This window comes from Poecilia reticulata, chromosome 1 (genome assembly GCF_904066995.2).
Source record: "Poecilia reticulata chromosome 1, P_reticulata-male-v2, whole genome shotgun sequence".
Lineage (NCBI taxonomy): Eukaryota > Metazoa > Chordata > Actinopteri > Cyprinodontiformes > Poeciliidae > Poecilia > Poecilia reticulata.
In genome coordinates, this window is record NC_088830.1 from 14,601,866 (window position 1) to 14,618,531 (window position 16,666).

General features: G+C 38.6%; 1 protein-coding gene and 1 long non-coding RNA gene across 4 annotated transcripts in view; one reads left to right on the top strand and one right to left on the bottom strand.

The window, feature by feature from the left end:
* LOC103464269 (cysteine-rich protein 1) overlaps positions 1–16,666 on the bottom strand; it is a 227,440-nt gene that overhangs the window by 69,719 nt on the left and 141,055 nt on the right. The window lies entirely within an intron of this gene.
* Positions 9,463–15,018, top strand: LOC103464318 (uncharacterized). Its single transcript, XR_014087540.1, has 2 exons — positions 9,463–10,702; positions 12,990–15,018. It is a non-coding gene; the product is annotated as an uncharacterized LOC103464318 (long non-coding RNA).

A 16,666-nucleotide genomic window follows, 5' to 3' on the forward strand; every position in this document is an offset into this window, starting at 1 on the left:
TGACCGCTAACTTTAAATGCTACGTTTTATTTCCAGCTTTCTTCTTTTTTATTTCCAGCTAATTCAGTTGAGCACAAACAATAAATGCACTGACTGCACTGCATATAATGTTACCCATATGGGAACGGTCAGACGTACAGCTCGGGTTCCCGGCCCATATGCTGACCAGTCCAAGTATCAATCACTGAATCCAAAGGACTTAAAAGAGCCATATTGATTACCAATACAGCATCATAAATCAGGCAGCAGACATACAATTTTTCACTGCATGGAGACACAAACTGGATTATGTGTTTCTTATGAAATTATTGCAATAAATCTCAAAGACATATTGTACAGGACAGGGAGATGGAGATGAAGTCGTAATCAGCCCAGAACATGGTAGACGTTACATGATTTAGAACGAGGGGAAAAAAAAAACAAGATAAATCATGGAACGATGGTGAAAAACAGATATTTTTGTGTTTTTATCTCACCAATCGTGCATCAAGAATATGATTCAAACACACACACACACGCTCCATAGAGGGGACACATGTTCATCTATTGCTTTGCCAAAGGGCATACAGGGAAACCACTGCAATAAGAGCATTTCTAGCCTTGAAATGTTTCCTATTCACTTATTTATCGTCTCCACACCCCCAACAACATTGAGTCAAGAAGTGTTTCAAGGCTTTTAGTCGTCCAGAAGAAGCAGGACGTCTCAGGGACACGTCAAATCCAGACTGTTCTTTTTTTATTTCCTGCTGTAATTTGTGTACGTTTTTTCATTTTATTAGTTGTTTTGTCTGTTTGCCCAGTTTTCATTATGATTTTGTCATTTCTAAAATAACAAACTCTGCAAAGTTCTGTGCAGTGCAAATAGAGCAACTAATATTTGCCACTTCAGCCCTGAATGAAAAATATATTGTGTTCAAGCACTTGATTTGCTGTATATTTTTATTGATATTCTTTCAGACAAGCAGTGTAAAATAAACATTTTCATGTTAATATTTCCTAATTGGATGGCTTCTGAAGGTAATTAAACTAGGTTTTATTTAGCATTACTGGAGTAAAGGGGACTTGATACAAATTGTATATCTTACTTTATCACTTGAAATCCAAAGAAGTTATTGGTTGTTACTTGAAAAATATAACTTTGACTACTTTTTGCAATGTGCTATAATTATTTATGTCATTACAGAATTAATCTTTACTTATCAGAAACTGGTCTAGTAACTTTTTGCAGAATATTAACATTTTTCTTGACTTTATAAATTTTCCTAAAATGATTTCTGTTTGCATTCAGCATTTATGAAATATTTCTCCACTGTAGATTTATTGCTGGTTGTCTCCTTTGGTCGTATGGCGTCTACCTTTAACAGCCATTAATAGTTAAAACCCTCCATTGGTCAGAGAGGAAGGTGTTTTTAGGACATGGGCTGACTTAGAACAGCCCAAGGGCCAGATGAAGAATAACTGAGTGGACTGCTTCGGAGATGGAACATATTGTCCCTGACAGGAACAAACATTAGACGGATAAACAAGTGGCTCGGGGTGAGCGAACATTTTAGAGAAGCAAGCGAGAGAGAAAGACAACAAAATGTAGCAGAAAAGAGGAGTCTGGTCGAGCAGAGTCCAAAAATAGTAGTTGCGCTGAGATCTCAGGAGAACTCGGGGAGAAACCGTTGACCATTCAAGCTGTTACCTGAGATCTGCTTCAAGTGTTTTGATTTTGTTGTTTGCACACATTTAGAAATGTTGGTGCTCTGACATGCTCACAAATAGAAATAACCATTTTTAACCTCTGGATTGCCAGGAAGATGGAAGCAGCATGCTCATTGCCACACTGGAAGCAAATTACACAAACAGACAGGAGATGAGCAGATATCCTCTTTGCTTTGTTCTGTCTTGCAGCACTGTGAGCCTCATAAAAGGCAGAACACACTGCTTTCTTGTTTGACACAATGGGAAAGTCGAAAGAAATTAGTCAAGACATCAGGAACAAAAACTGTGGAGCAGCTTCAGTCTGGTTCGTCCTTGGAAACCATTTCTAGATGCGTGAAGGTGCTGCGTTCTTTTGTTCAAACAATTATACACAAGTATGGCCATGATGGAAATGTCTGACCATCATCCCACTCAAGGATGGGTTCTGCATCCCAGAGATCAACAGGTTTTTGTCCAAAAGAGGCAGATCAACCCCAGAGCAAAAGCCAAAGAACTTGTAAAGTTGCTGCCTAAAACTAGCAAGGCGGAGTCATTATCCACATTGAAATGCGTCCTGTATCGACATGGGCTGAAAAGCCATTCAGTGAGGAAGAAGCCATTACTCTACAAGAAAATAAAAAGAGCCTGATTGTAGTTTTCAAACACACAGGGACCAACACCTTCACTTTTGGAGACATGTCCTGTGGTCTGATGAAACTAACGTGGAACAGTTTGGCCGTAATGATCACTGTTCCATTTGGAGGAACGCTTTTAAGCCTGGAAACACCAGCCCAGCTATGAAGTGGTGAAGTGGTGGTGGCAGCATCATGTTGTGGGGCTGTTTTGCTGTCGGTGGAACTGGTACAGTTGATAAAACAGATGACATCACGAGCAAAGAACATCATGGAAATATTGAAGCAAAATCTAAACACGCCAGCCAGGAAGTTGAAGCTTGGACACAGGTTGGTCTTCCAAGAGAGCAACAATCCAAAGAGGTTATAAAGTGATTTCAAGACAATAATGTCAATGTTTTTGCATGGCCACCACAAAGCCTTGATCTCAGTCCTATTGAGTAGTTATGGGCAGATCTGGAAAGGTGTGTGCGAGTGAGACCACCTACAGCCCCGACTCACCAGGTCTGTCAGGAGGAATGGGCCAGAACTCCAGGAAACTACTGTGATACGCTTGTGGATGGACACCCAAAAGGTTTGACCCAAGTCATACAGTTTAAAAGTACCAAATACTAATGACATTAACACATAAATCTCTGGCATATTCTTTCTGTTATTATTGTGGCATTTAGCAAGTAGAAATAATTTAGATAATTCTTACTGACCCAAAATGAGACGTTTTCAGAGTGAGAAAAAAAAAACCTGTATGTTTTGTTGTGATTTGATGTACTGGTATATAATCTTCTGGTTTCCAGCGTAAATAAATTGCTGAGGTGCAACTCTGAATGTAAGTGATGTAAAAAGTCAGCTAGGGTTAGGAAGGGGGCTTCGTTGAGAGCAGGGGGAACCTTTTATAAAAAGCCAACTTGAAGCAGGAGGCAGAATAAAAACTTGATAGCCTGTTGGGAGGGTTTAATAATGTAACAAGAACATGTGGTCTTGCTAGAGTTAAGTACACTTAGGAGTGCACTCAGAAGTGTTGTGGAAAGGATACCAGATGACAAGTTGGGACCAGGAGGTGCCAGGAAGATGGTTAACAAACTGCAGCTATGAATCTGGGTCAGGTCTGCGACGGTTGAGGAAACGGTTTAAACAAATCCCCAGATCTGATTGCCCAACTCACGCGAAATAACAAAAGGCTTTGATGCTTCTAGTTTCTACTAATAAGTTGACATTTGGATGCATGTATTGAAAACATATTCATAATCAAGAATTGCACAGTGACACTATCCGACATGCTCATTTTAATCATGAGAGTTTTCAATTGTGTGTGCAAAAATTTGAGTGCATGTGAAACTCTGAGTATGTGTGCATTGCCAGTCTGTGCTATCAGGAGGTTTTAATAGAGTAGTATATGCCTTTGCATTTTACATGACTCTAGGGCAGGCTGCTCTCGCTTGTCTGCTCTGTTCAAATCAGATGCCTAAACTGGAGCGCAGAATGGACTTCTGGTCTTCATGCTGTCTCATTCTGAGTGTTGCCTTTATGAGTGAATAAAGACATTTGCTGCTGAGAACCGTAAAATCGTTTCTAAATAATTACCAACAATTTTCTTTTTGACACTTTTTGGTTAACACGGTGATATATCCTCTGCTCTCACCTGAACTATTTGGACGTCAAAATTAGCAAACATTGTCACCGCTCCACTGACATATTTCTTTCTCAGGATGAGGGATTGCTGCAACGTCTACAACGCAGTGCAATCAGCTCGGATTCTGTAGACGGGTCACTTTTACTAAGTGGCAATAAATAATCGACTTAATGAGTCTGTATGGTATTGTCACTTGGATTGAATACAGCTGTATGTAATTGGACCTGAATGTGTTGATTTGAATTTAATTTGAACTAAACCAGTCCGAATTAAATTGGACTGCTTCAGTACAATTTATATATTTTCCATTAAATAGAGCCACATTTGCCAGGAAAATGCGCTTGTGACCATGCAAAACCACACAGGGCTTTTTATGGTCCCGTGTTGATCTTAAAATATATTTTCTGTCAGCTTCTGGTGAAAGAAGTGATGGCTTTGGAAAAACATAGCTTGTCATTTAGTCAAGTCAGGTTTATTTCTTTAGCACATTTTAGCAACAAGGCCGTTCAAAGTGCTTTACATGATAAAAACAATAAAAAGCAACAAAAATAACAGTCAAATGCCGTCATCAAAATCATCTAGAAAAATCATAACTAATTGTATGTCAAAGACATTAATCAATGTTCCAGTTATCATTAATCAAAATTTGATCAAAGACAACTCCAAACAGGTGGGTTTTTCAATGTTTCAGATGTTTTGCAGTTTTCTGGAAGTTTGTTCCAGATTTGTGGTGCATAGAAGTTTCTTCATGTTTGGTTCTGGTTCTGGGAATGCAGACCAGAACCAGAAGACCTCAGCAGTCCGGAAGATTGATACAACAACAACGGCTCTTTAATGTATGTTGATGCTAACCCGTGATTTATAAAATAACAAAAGTATTTTAAAGTCTATTTTCTGCTGTCTAAGGATGCAGTCTTAATGCAAAGCATTATCAAGATCAGACTCTGTACTTGGTGTAAATCCCTCATGTGCACAATTAGGGACCAAATTCGACCCTCCAAGATGTCAATGAACTCCCCTACACAGCGGGGTTCATCAGATGGACTGCACTCATGACCTCAACCTCGTGTAACACAAACAGGAGCTTTGACCTCCTGTTCGTGTCAGAGTGACCAGACAAAGCTACTTTATCTACTTTATCTGACTTTTGACAAATGCTAGTTGAAGAACAGGACGCTCTCTCGCAGCAGTGTGTGCCCAAGCTGGTGACCAGTGTGGGTTGCAGTTGCCAGGCTGCTGTGATTGGATATGGTTGACCGACAGCCTACTGAGGCCCCTGTTTGTTAAATGGAATATGTTGTTAAAAAGTCAATGTCTTCTTTTTTAAAGATCAATCAATCAGTACAGTTGGTACAGTGCAACGGTATTAAGGTGTGATGCTTAGATAAATGTTGAAATCAGGAATGAAACCACTGGTTAATGTGGGCTGTGTTGTTTGGTCTCGATGGCTTGTCTCTCTAAATTGCAGTAATTCTCATTAGACTGGCCTCTCTAAAGTCTGATGATCCATTCAGGTGCTCTTGCATCAAGTAAAAAGAAAACTGATAATCACATAGCATTTGGTCTAATTACTGGCATATGCTGTGATGAGATGCTATGTCACCATTATGAGTTGCACAAAATCAATGATCCCATTGAAAAAATTGACCACTTTATTTGACGAAGAAATATCTCAGCAAGCTCATGGACTGACGTGACAAATGGTCTCCAGATAACAGTATCTGGCTTTGTCCTTTTTTTCAGGGATCATCCCTCCATCCTTCCAACTGCTAATAATAATACTATGCAATAAATAATAACATGTCTTAGCTGCTAGACAAAATTAATAGAGCAGATACAAAAGCATGTGATTATTTGTTTAGCATTTTATTTCACCGTATTAACCAGGGTCTCGGATGGATTGTTTTGCTGAGTTGGACCCAAACTCTTGCAGAAGGCAAGCTGAGTCATAATGAAGGATATTTATTAAAGAAAATGGACTTACAACCAGCAACAAGAGGAATAAATGACACAAACAACCCAGAGAATTAACCTTATCAGTGCTGTCTCCAAATTTTCTACGGGACTGACGTCAGGGGATCATGATGGCCAGTAGAAAACATTGATTTGGTTGTCCTTAAGCCACTTTGTAGCCAATCCAGCAAGTTGCTTAGAGTCGTCGTCCATTTCAGAGGCCCGTTTGTGCAGAAGCTTTAAGCATGCTCAGTATAAAGGATTGCCGTAAAGTTAGCAACTCACTGTTCACTGTAGCCACATGCTCATTGAGGCGGAAGGGTTGTTAAAAAGTCAGTGACTTGATACAACAGACTGGGTTTCCTTAGAGAGAAACTATTGCATCCATAGGCGTAGGAAGCGGGAGGGACGGCGGGGACATGCCCCCCCCAATATTGGAGAGAGCCACATTCGTCCCCCCCCCCAATAATTTCACCGTAGTTGCGAAGAATTTTAAAATCTTCCACTCGCATGCTTTTATTTTGAAGGCGCACAACAGCGCATTCAGCAGAGCGCTCCCTCCCCCTCCCCCCTCTGAAAGGCTCAGAGTAAAGGCAGAAGGAGTCAGGGAAACTCCGTTTGAATGAGGTAAACGATCTGTTAGGAATTTTGCCATGAATATCGCTCGTTTATAACATCTTGTTGTCAGTTTACTTTCATATATAGAACTAGCAGTGCTAGAATGATGTTGAAGAAAGGTGAAGAAGTTCTGGTGAGATCTTCATTTAGTTTATTGAAATATGTATGAACTGTTTTAAATTTTTAAATAAACTAAACTATTTTATTATGAGGAGCAGGTCAGGGAAGACATAGGAGAGCCAGGTGGAGTTGGAGTGTGAAGATATAAAAATTATATTAATTTCAATAAAACCAGAAAAGAGAACAGGTGAAGACTGATGTCAGGTTGATTTCTTTCAACGTTTCAATATTTTTTTCATTATTTCCATAAGGTTAATGGTTAGGTTACAATAAGAAAAGTGCTTGAGGAGAGGTTTAAAAATAGTGACAATTTTTGCTACACACTAAATAGAGTTGAGATGTATAATAATGTATACATCTGAAAATTAAGTTGTTTAAATTCTCATTCTGTATGATAAAAACATACTTTTTATATTTAGTTCACATTCTGACACTGTAAATTACTGCAGTGTCTGTTGTAAATCCATGAATCCATGCAGGAACACCAGGCTGCAGAGAGTCAGAGGGAGGCAGAGACAGAAACACATATCTGTAGATATTTCAGTTAAATGTTTGTGGCTGAATATGACAGGGAAAAGAAAATTTAGTCTTTTTGCTTCAGTGTTTTTATGGCTCATGTTTGCTAAGTTACTGAATGCAGGGCTGGAAAGTGAGACTGAGTTAACAGTGAGGAGCTAAGGTGTCTGTTTGACGTGAAAAGCATAATTTTTTATTTATTTTGTAGATCAAACTGTTGCACTGATGTAGAGAGTTCAAGAAGAACAAAACTTGTTTTTTAGATTTTATTTTTGTTGGTCATACTGCTGTATTGAGTTTAAAACTGCTGAGTCCTATTTTATGAGCTGTTTTCTACTTTGGTTTTAGAAAGAGGTAGAACCAGTTCAATTACCAGTCAATTTATATCTTGACCAATAATCAAATGTCTTTTGACCAATAAGATATATCAGAATCTGGTAGCCTGTCTGTACTATGCATAACTTTAATCTGATTATTGGATTGTAAATAGTAACGTGTTAGAATACTTGTTACTGAAACAAAGGTCAGATTAGAGTAACGCATTACTGACGTGTTGATGGCATAATAGTTTATGACATTTCTGCTCAAGCTATTTACTGATCTGTCAGGTTTCCGATATGCTTCGCCCCCAATGACAGACTCGTTCCTACGCCCTTGATTACATCCATTAGCATAGTTAACTTGACAAGTTGATTGCATTGTTTTATAACCAGGATTCCATTGGAAATATTACTACATAAATGACTTTGAGTCTGCCTGTATGCTTGAATTGAATTGACAATATTTCAAATGGTATCAGAGTTTTTTCAGACATAATGAGCTCCTTCCGGTCTCCGTTTTTTTTGGTTTTGAATTGTTTTCTGGTCTTCCTGGCAGTCGGCTCTCGAACCCATCTGGCCGTCTATATTTGTTTTCACAACACAGGAGGAGCATGTCTCTGAGAGCCATTCTCACACTTCCCCTCTCACACGCTCCACTTGGCTCCAGTATAACAAACAGCAAGAAGTCCGAGCTAGTTATGTTTCCTTCACAAACGCTCGATTAATCATTCAAATTTTCGTACTTAAAACTTTCCTTTTAGTCCAGTGTGCAGATTACAGTAAGCTTACAGCTATAATTTATAACTTTCAGAGATGTTTGGTCTGAAGCCGCATCCAAAGCCACAACAGCCAAATCCATGCGCTTCGAGTGGCTCATGGGGAACCACAGCAGCACAGCCAGAGCTCTGACGAAGCAATAAGAAAATCTGACTTGCACTTCAAACTACGAAAGCTCTGACAATATTGACTGAAACTGACTTTAGTTAACAAGCTGAGAACCATCGCCATCATACTGTAAACTATTTACCGAGGTGAAAAAGCAAGAAATGTTGCTTAGACAGACCACAGATTTTGCATGATTGAGGTTTTTTGTACACAAAAAATAGTAGGGAGACAATATTTTGTGTACTGTATTTTCCGCACTATAAGGCGCACCCCAATATAAGGCGCACCTTCAATGAATGACCCATTTTAAAACTTTTTTCATATATAAGGCGCACCGCATTATAAGGGGCATAGAATAGACGCTGCAGGAGAGGCTGGAGTTACGTTATGCATCCACTAGATGCAGCTGCACTAAAGCGAATATCAACAAAACAGTCCGACTCCAGTCGGCGAGGAGAGCCTTCCGCGACTGGGCCGAGGCGTGGCCGGACGATGGTCACACTTCTCCGTTCGCGCACAGCATGTTTGTGGAGAACCTGGTGCTAAATGACCTGCAGACGACCTGATTCTAGACGGTCGGTAGGTAGAAAGGTCAGTCAAACTTTAATAATAGGTTACAAACCAGCGTTCTGACAACTATCCCAGCATGCACCGCGCGCTTCTTCTTCTAAGGGCGAAAATGTAGTCGGCGGCTGCTTATTGTAGTTGCTAGACCTGTTGTGGCTCAATATTGGTCCATATATAAGGCGCACTGTCGGCTTTTGAGGAAATTGAAGGTTTTTAGGTCCGCCTTATAATGCGGAAAATACGGTACAAAAAATTGTCTACCTACTACTTTAAATTGGACTGGTACAACAGTTAAGATTGGCATGAAGGCTTATATGGACTGAACAGATGCACGCCACACTTTTCAGATTTTTTAAAATTATTATTATTTTGTAAAGCCATGTATACTTTTTCTTTCCACCTGATAATTAAATACTACATTAATGGTCTATTACAAAAAAATTCAACAAAATACATTAACATTTGTAGGTGAAGCATGACAAAATATGAAAATATTCAAGAGTCCTTAATACTTTTGTAAGAATTAATGACTTTTTTTTTTAGATAACAATAATATTAATTGAATCTTTTAAGGGGTGCCTTTGTCTGGACTTGGGATGAGATTTCACACCATTAACCCCCAACCGCCCACAACCCCCGACAACCCACCTTCATCCCGCCATCCCTGCACCATAAATATTTCAACCTCCAATCTATATTCATTATAAAACACATGCTGAATGCAATGTGCGGTTGTGAGGACACAAGGCTTTTATTTATTCATCTTATTTATTTATATTTCTTTCCTGAGGGCGAGACATTGGTTTCTGTCCATTCTGTGCTGATTGCTGGCTATTACTGAGCACTTAGAGCCTCCCTCGAACCGGCCAGGGGGGAGCACAGGCCTCGAGAGAGGCACTCTTTACTACTAGGAAGTGTGTTTGTTGCGTGTGTTTTTGTGAAGAGGTATCGGGGACATCGCAAAAGTAATTGTGAATTCGGATGTCTGCTGTAAAACAGAGCGCTGTGACAAAGAACGTTTTCATTGCAATGATTTTGTTCAAGTTTTCAGATGTTTGAAATGTTACCTTCTTAGTCAGCTGCATCAAATTGAGTTTTCTATGGCAAAATGTAGTAAAACACACCATTTTGTATGCATACTCCTGCTAGAAAGTCATCGTTTCATCGTCCTTATTCTAATCTCTGTACTGTACCTTCCTGAACATACTCTGACCTCTTGAGCATTTCACATTTTGTGACTAGAACTACAAACGTCAGCGTATTCTGTCGGGATGGACCATCACAAAGTAATGCATGGTTGTGAACTGGAAGAACAACGAATCATGTTTTTCAAAACTGTTTGCCAATTAAAATCTGCACTGATAAAGATGCCCCCTTTACTCTTGCCCCCCCCAAAAAAAATCCACTGCCACCCCCTTGAGAAGTCGTCGAGTAACCAAAAGAAAGTAAGTTAATAGATTTAGATTTGATGGAATTTATATAACCTCAGGGCATTCCCAGTGAGGAAAGCAATTTAGATTTGATCCAATTTTTTGATTCCAACAGGATTTGTACAATCAGCTCTTAAGTTTCTAATACATCGTATAATCTAGTTTTCTTCTGCTCTGCTCACCTCACCTCTGACGATGTTTGTGTTTAATCTTCAGGGAGCCTTTTATTCAGCACCATCAGAAGAGGCTGTTTATGGCAGCATACCGGTGTCTCCTGGGTCTCCTGGGAGCCTCTGTGTGTTGCGGCGCCATAGACGCTTGTAGGTCAGCTGTGCAGAACACACGGTACATGTTCTGCTCTGCTTATATGTGGATGACTGCGTCTTGTGACACAAAACCACCAAGGTGTCCACAAACCTTTCTGTTTCTGACTTCCTGACTTTGTGAAGAAAGTCATTGGAGAAAGCAAAGCAAAACTGAGGCATAACTAAACAAAACCTCTTCTATTAGGCCTCAAACAGCCAGGGGTGCTGGAGTTCCTACACTTAATATACATTTCAAAACTTCAGATTTGTTTGTTGGAAATGCACCAATAGTTTTAGAACGTGTAATTTCTGTGTGTTTCGTTTGTAAGCAATGTCCAATTCCAGTTTTCAACACATGACACAAAAACTTTCAGATGCCACATAAAAAAGGTGTTTCTAGATTAAGTGTGTAGAATAAGCTGGCAAGAACTTCCAAATTATGACAAGAACAGAATTAAGTAGGGGTTTTTTTTTTTTTCATCCCTGGGAGAAACAACAAACGTCTCTATTCTTACGAAGTACGTATCAGTCATTGATTAGCTAGCCAGAGAAGTAGCCTGATGTTTATTTTTTAACTGTTACAATTTCAGTCACTTTTCACTAAATTCTACAGATTTATTACACAATTTAGTAGAGCCAGAGGCTGGGACTGAAGTTGTTCTTACGTCCCAAATACAAAGACTTCTTAATATATTTAAATTTGAAGTCGGAGTTATACAAACTCCGATTTCAATGAGATAAAATGAGGAATGAAATCAGGCCACTATGTAAACAACAGACCTCATCTCTGATTAAATTAAATCACTGTTTAAATTTTACCTTTAATAACATAAAGTTACCTAATTTTTAAAGTGCAATCAGAAATACTTTTATAACAAATTTATATCAGTAATGATTTCTTGGTTAGTGTCAATTTGTCAAAGACATTTTGAATAATGTCAACTTTGTATTAAAAGTGTCATAATTTACCGAATGACGCTTTATGACAACAGTCATAAATATTCATGAAGACTTATTCATGTTCATGACATGTTGCCATGTTTATGACAGTGTCATGTCAGTCTTATTCACCCCCCTTCAAATAAAGTGTTAACGATATTTCTAAAATCCTCTCACTGTTAAGATACTGCGTCACTACAAACATACTTCCTGCTTATCAAAAAAAACATTTCCGTTTTAGTTCATTCAGAAATGGGAGATTATCCCATTTAATCACTGTACCACGTCACACTGACAATGTTGTAATGTTCAGAGTACCTTGGAAAATGTTTAATTTTTAAATATGATGACAAGGTTTAGAAATGTTTGGTTAAAATTTCAAAAAATGTTTTACACTTATATTGAAGTGTTTGGGGCATATCTTTACAAGCTTCTCAAAATAGTTCAAGTTACTTTTAACTTCCCAAGGGTGTGTACTCGAGTTTTAACATCATGACTGAAGTCTTGAGATGTATATCAATATTTTCAAATAAAGTTTTTCTTCATTCTCTCATCTAAATGGGGTTTGATGCTGTCCCTTTCGCAGCATCTACCCCCACAACATGATGCTACCACTCCCATATTTCACAGATGGGATGTAGTTTTCAGAATTGGAAGTTTCATCCATTTTCCTCCAAATGCAATAGTGGTCATTTGGCAAGACACTTTGATTTTGGTTGTATCTGACCAGAGGATTGTTGTAACAAGTAACTGTTGCTGTAATACCTTCTTCCTTGCGTGATTATCTTTCAACTACTTTTTGGCATTAGTCGTAGGATTGCTATTCACGTTTTATACCAAAACATTAACTACACCTTGCGGTATGTTTCCATTTAACTCAGATGTTGTAAATGAAGAAGCTCCCAAAGGCATGACATCATCATGTGGACTTTTTCCAAAGCGCTTTTCTCAAAAGCAAAGTACGGTAGTTCTTATGCATGTACATTTTTGAATTTGAAGAAGTAAAACGGATTAAAAAAATACTTATTATTATGGACTTAAGCAAAAGTAAGTATGTAACCACCAAACTATGACAAAAATGTTTCTGGTATTTTCATACTGTGTATCTAAATATCTGATTTTTATTGTATTTTACGTGGAGGAGATTCAAAGGCAATTTGACTCTCATTGAAAAACATCTCACAGCATAAGATATCCTGTGATTTTTTTTTAAATAATGTTTTGAGCAAGATAGAGAGCTTCTCATAAAGGATTTTTCAGAAAACCTAAAAACTTGTGTAAAAACCGCTTCTCAAATGCGGCAATTTTGATTGTGTGAAGTGTTTAATTTGTTGTGCTGCCTTTCTAACACGAGTCTATTTTTTTTTTCTTTTCTTTTTTTTATTTAGATGTTTAACATATTTCACTTGTCCACATTTACTTGTTTTGGATGGGTGGCCATGTCTGCTGGAGACATGAAAACCCCTGTTCTGCAAATCCCAAGAGCACGTGAACATGACCCAATATCAAATTGCATTTTGTCGTTGCTAAGAAGGTGCGTATAACAGTATGGGAATAGAAAGAGTCAACATCCTCTGCTAACTCTTTCTGGTCCTAATGGATCTTTATTGACTGTCAGCATGAAACCACAGTGATTATTCCTCTCTGCACACACTGGAGCTCTTTCTCGGGTGTTATGGATAAGTGTCAATACCCCTGCCTTTGCTTAAACGCATCCCTTCAGACTTGGAGCATCCGTCCGCTGCCTCCCCTCATCCTCTTTCCTCTGCCTTTATCCCTCCATCTAACCTATTGATTGGACTAATAATGTGTTTTCAGCAGCAGATTAATGGCACATTATCCTAACGAGGGTGTCTGAGGGGACAGGACGTGAGGGAGAGTGTTAGAGATGATGCTCTTTAATTGATACCCAGTCTGCATTCGTGGGCCAAAGTTTTCCAGTGGTGAGGTTTTTACGTCTGGTAACGAGAGAAAACAGACGTAGTCCTAGACATTTTACCTCGGATAACAATTTACTTTTTCATTCAGATAAAATCTTTAGATGGCCATAAATTTTAATGAATTATAAGTCACTGGCTTTTTTCTTTTTTTCTTTTAAAGTGCGTTACTTGGATCTAAACCGAGGCAGAAAATGCAACAGAGATTATTGCTAGTGGGCAACATAGAATGAATGTTGCGTAAATGGTAACTACGTCTACTTGCACTTGAGTACTTGTAAGCAGTTTGGGAACCCAATTTTTCAAATGAATTATGCAAAGCTTAATTAGAAAAATCCCAATTAAATAATAGCAATGTGTCTGTAAAACACACTGCTATTGTGTTTGATGTAGTTTATGCTCTATAAAATTAATTGATTAAAAGTTGTGCACTTTTACTCTCTTGCAGCTTCCCTTGCAATTAACTTTTGGACATGTTCCAGTCTGGCCTCACCTTCTCTCGTCCTTGCACTTTTATCTCACTCTGCATCACTTTCTACTAACGGATTTCATCCCCACTGGCATCTTTCAATTTCCTCCACCAATTTGCATTGTTGGTAAAGGGGGATGAAGGGTGGGGGATCCTAAATAGGCAGATCAATGGGCCATCTAGCAGCCCATAATGTATAACACATACACTGGCTTTGTATTTCAAGTTTCCACCTCTAACTAATAGCCTTGTTGTTTACCGAACAATATGCTGCATCAGGTAGTTTTGGTCTCGGATTTCCCTGCAGGGACACCCGGGGGAATCCAAGCGGAGAACGGGTCAGCTGGCACAACAGCGTCTTAAAATGTTTTCCTGTGCTTTACTAAACAGTTGTAAGTGTAGGTCTTCATTAAAGTAGGCCTTCTTTCTGCTTTGACTCTTGCATGCTGACGATCTGTCCCGTCGTCTTGGGCGATGACCTCTGTCAGATGACACGGAGAGGTCAAGAGAGGTTAAAGAAATCGGTGAGCCCACCAAGGGGCCCCCAGCAAGTCATGCAGAAAGGGTCCCCCAGGTTGGGTTTACACTGCGACACACTTGGAGCTGCTCGCCGCCTCCTTTTCTTCCCAGGAAACAACGGGGACCCCCGGCTACAGTGAAGCACAGACCCATGCAGCAATACAAACTGGACCATAGTTTTTCCAATACAAACACACACTCATCAAGCGGCTCTCTCCCTTTCTTCCCACTCCCTCCCTCATGGCGCGCTCTCCCTCCTCGGCCCCCGTTCATTCAGACATAATCAACGCAGTTGTGCTTCAGTGCACAGATTACGATAATGAGCTATGGCAAGGCGGTAGGCAAGAGGGGAAGCACAGTGAGAGTGGGAGAGGGATGGTGGAGTGACAAAACGAAGAGAGCCGAGTAGTAGCAGCAATTAGTGCTTCTTACAAGTAGCAGTGCTCTGAGTAAATGTGCAAAGTTAAATAAATCATATGTTGTTTTAAATGATTCGCCTCCCTCTCTCTGTTAGTCACACATTGAAAATGGATGCTTTCAAAGATGGTGTCATCTTCTCCAATAAGTGTAAGGTAATTGTTGATAATATACCATCGTGCCACAACTTGTAGGTTGCCACTCTGCCAAAATGTCTAACCAGACGCAAAGGATTGTGGGTATAAATGAGGGCAGAGGCTTGAAAACATGAGACAGCCTGACGGGCCTCTTAGTTTGGTAAACACACGTGCCTGTACTCTGTCTTTGAATCCAAGGCAAAAAAAAAAAGATAAAACCCTGTTCATTTTAACTAACATAAAGGTTAATTATGTGATCAATGTACAATGATAAGTTCAAATTTCTATACTGATGGATTCAGCCTTTTTGAACCTTTTAAGACCTAAAAACATCCAACAAATACATTAAGGATAAAATCTACTTCACAAACAATTTGTGTCTTGTTTTCTGTGCCACAATTTGCTGAATGCACGAATGCTTTCAGCAAATCACTACATCAAAAATCAGCATTTATTATGGAGAAAACAGAAATTATTCAAGATACCTCAATGACCACTTTAAAAAAAAAGAAGCAGCAAGGCTGATAATTAAAAACTGTGAAAGCTAATATGTGATGCAGTGTTGAGCTCAAGCATTTCCAGCAAATGGTTTTACACTTTATAATGGAATAAAATCATTACATTTATTTTTACTACTCTTCCAGATTCAGATACATTTATAAATATCTAATTGGATTTCTCTCTTCATAGCAAAAACACATTATCCCTATCAATTATTATTATTAGTAGTAGTATTATTATTAATAATACACTAGCATTATTTATTTTGCAAAATAATTTGAGTACCCACAGAAAAAAATGGGTTGTCACACTATTTTTAACAAATATAAATTATATGATAACATTAATGATAATAATAATATGAAGAAAAATGTACGCAAATCACTTTGTGTATTTTTCCAACTACTTGCATTTCACTTTTTGTTGTTTTTAACTCATCTATCCTTTTACTTCAAATGTATTTTTAACTTCTTCCTCTTTTGCATGTTTTTTTTTTAAATTAAATTAAGCTTTTATTATACTTCAATCTTAAATGTTTCACTTTTGCTGGAAAAGTTCTTTATAAATAATTGGATTTTATTTGTCTCAATAAGATTTGCAGGAGAGTTCAGTTTTCCTTTGTGAGCACTTTAACCTGTACTGATCATGTGAACACAATGGTCTAAGTATGTTTCATAAAAGCTGACTTGCTGCCGAGACTGGAATTAGATGCACTTCCTCAAAACAAAACGAGATAAGCCTCACCCTTTTGTCTGCACCTATCATCCATTCGCTGCACGGATCAGCAACTTCCCGTATTTACTGTCTAACCAAGGTAAAGAATTACGATCGTCAAGCCCCTCTTCTGACATATTGCACATTGCATAATTAATACATGCAGATGTAATGCAGTTGCACACCACTCAGAAAAGTAGACAGGCATGAGTTCCAGACCTCATGTCTCCATATGACTACCTTCTAAACTTACCGAGTTCACTTTAAATTTACCAGAAGCATATGAGACTCATTGATCTCTTATAATTTACAAATATTTATACTTTTCATAATAGTTTTTAGCTACTTTCAGCAGTACTCATGATGTATTT